The sequence below is a fragment of the Loxodonta africana genome, chromosome 21 (genome assembly GCF_030014295.1).
Source record: "Loxodonta africana isolate mLoxAfr1 chromosome 21, mLoxAfr1.hap2, whole genome shotgun sequence".
NCBI classification, from domain to species: Eukaryota; Metazoa; Chordata; class Mammalia; order Proboscidea; family Elephantidae; genus Loxodonta; species Loxodonta africana.
Genome location: NC_087362.1, coordinates 68,415,246 through 68,418,158, shown reverse-complemented (window position 1 = coordinate 68,418,158; position 2,913 = coordinate 68,415,246). Strand labels below are relative to the sequence as shown.

Here is a 2,913-nt window from a genome sequence, read left to right as displayed (position 1 = left end):
GTTCCCTACATTGCTACCCTGCCCCCATAAAGCCAAGCAGGAGTGGCCACTTTGGGCCCCAAGCCACCCCCAGTCCCTGGCTTCCAATTCCTGAGCCATGTGCACCATGGGTCAAGTCTTCTCCCCCATCCTCATCTGGTCTTCTCTGCACCCCCAGGCCACAGCACTGGGTGTGGCAGGTAGTGGGTGCTCAGTAAACACACACTGAACAAGGATCTGACAGCACCATTGGAAGATGGGACCAGGGTTTCACAGCTGGGAGCATCATGGAGACTCCCGCCTGCCAGGCCTTGGGAGGAAACGCTCAGAGGGATCTCAAATCAGGGAATGGGTTCATTCCTGTGGTCAGCACTATAGCAACCGTGGGTCGCTGGCCCCCAAGAGGTTCTGAGATTCTGAGAACAAGGCCAGGCAACATCTTCCTTGAAGCCCCCAGCATAAGGAGCCACTTAGATGATCAGGGATCAGTTGCCTCTACCCCCAGCAGTGCCTGATGTATAGCCTGGCCCTGGAGGTCCCCTGAAAAGGAAGAGACAGTCCTGGAACATGTAGTGCATTTGAAATTGTGGGAGTGCTGAAAAGACAGGAACGTCCAGTGCTGTTGGGGAACACAGAATCAGGGGTCTTGGCAGATGGGCTTGGGTCTGCGGGGCTCTTAGGGGTCTATCTCTGGTGCCTCTGTGAGAAGCTGGAGATGTTTTAAACAAGGGTACGTAACCAACACAATATGACTGAAAAAAAAAAGGCAATACAAAGAGTAGAAAGGAAGAAGCAATATTATCATTCTTTACAGATAATATGTTTATGTTTATCTAAAAAATCCAAGAGAATTAACTGCAAAACTATTTTAGCCAGCTTTTTTGGACCTGGCTAAGCCAGAGGCACTACCATGGGAGTCGGCATCTGCCACCACAAGTACCAAAAGTTTCAGCCCAAGGAGCCCAAGAGCCAGGACATCTACCTGAGGCTGTTGGTCAAGCTGTACAGGTTTCTGGCCAGATGAACCGACTCTACCCTCAACCAAATCGTGTTGAAGAGGCTGTTCATGAGCTGAACCAACCAGCCGCCCTGTCCCTTTCTTGGATGATCCAGGAGATGAAGCTTTCTGGTTGGGAAAACAATATGGCTGTGGTCGTCGGGAACATAACGAATGATATGTGGGTTCAGGGAAGCCCTGGTGGTGTAGTGGATAAGAGCTCGGCTGCTAACCAAAAGGTTGGCAGCTTGAATCCAGCAGGTGCTCCTTGGAACTCCTATGGGGCAGTTCTACTCTGTCCTATAGAGTCGCTACGAGCCAGAATCAATTCAGTGCAGTGGGTGGGTTCAGGAGATGCCCAAACTAAAAATGTGTGCATTAAGAGTGAGCAGCCAGGCCCAGAGCTACATCCTCAAGGCTGAGAGAAAACCCTCACATTTGACCAGCTGGCCCTGGACTCCCTGAAGGACTGTGGCACGGTCCTGCTGCCTGGTCTGCACAAGGGCTGAGAGGTATACAGGCATTTCAACAAGGTGCCAGGAACCCTGCACAAGCACACCAAACCTTGCGTCCACTCAAGGGTCAGAAGTTGGAGCACACCAGAGGCCAATGGGCCAGCCATGGCTACAACAACTAACCCCAGATCCTGCCCTGTTATTTAAAAATTTCAGTAACAATTAGAGCCACTAGAAGTGGTCTGATAGAAGATACATAGAGAAAAATTCATACTTTCCCATAAACCAGTGAATGGCTAACCAGAAAGTAAAAAAAAAAAAAAAGACCTAATTCACACTACCAACAAAACTAAAACTATATTAATAGGAAAATGGCAAAACCTATACAAAGAAAAATATAAAATGTCCAAAAGGCATGCCAAGTTGGAGAAACAGTGACAGCTGGAGTGTGGAGGGACTGCCTTGTTTTTTTAGGTCTCACAAGTTTTCCAACTTGTCCTTTTCTAGGAATTGGACTTCCCTGAAGACATATGTGAAGTAAGCAAGTCAAAATCTCATCATTTTCGTATTTAAGGACTATTCTGGTCGAATTGCTTCTAAGGCTGATCTGTTTGTTCTTTCAGCAGTCCACAGTATATTCAAAAAAGGACATCATGTTCAGTAAAGTAGAGGACTAATGAAAATGAAGGAACCCTCAAGGAGACAGGTTGACACGATAGCTACTGAAATGGGCCAAACATGCCAACGATCATGAAGACGGCAACGTTCAGTAAAGTCGCTGTGAGCTGGAGCCGACAGCAACTAACAACAAGTTAGAGAAAAATGTCCCTTTCCTGAATGGAAAGTCTTGATACTATAAAAATTCCTGCTTTCCTCAAATTTTTCTGTTTTTATTTCAATTTCAATAAAAATCCTAAAAAGATTTTCATTAGAACCTGGCAGGGAATTGCTAAAGTTCATGAAAAAGAGGAAAGGTACCCAGGCTGACGGGCATTGCCAACCTTGTTGTGTCCCTGTCACTCATTAGCTATGGGGCCCTGGACCACCCCTTCTTCTCAGGCCTGCTCCTGCCCAGCCCACCCCAGCCTGCAGGAGCATCAGCCACAGGGTCTCCACAGGCACAGGAAGTGCGTGGGCACCAATGACAAGCAGGCTTCTGTGATGCTTAAGCGAGCTGCAGACTTGGCACTGTTCCTGGATGGGTGGCCCAGGCTGGAGCGGATGGTCAGCAGTGTGTCCCGGAACTGCTGTGGGAAGGGGAGAGCTACTGCATCTTCAGATGCCTCAGGTCCCAGCCTCCTGCTGGGCTGGGCGGTACCAGAGAGCAGGAACAGCGGTGGGTCCAGGAGGGGACCTCAGCTGAGCCCAGCTCACCAACTGGGCCTGGAGGATGGCTGTCTGGTGAGGGCATCTTGCCCTGATGAGTTGGGCTCTTGGGGTCTCAGCACTGTGAAGATGCCCGTGGGGAAGGAGAGGGGTGGG

General features: G+C 49.4%; 1 pseudogene; it reads left to right on the top strand.

The window, feature by feature from the left end:
* Window positions 1-248: 248 nt before the first annotated feature.
* On the top strand, window positions 249-1,613 carry LOC100656036 (large ribosomal subunit protein eL18-like; annotated as a pseudogene).
* The last annotated feature ends 1,300 nt before the right edge of the window (window positions 1,614-2,913 follow it).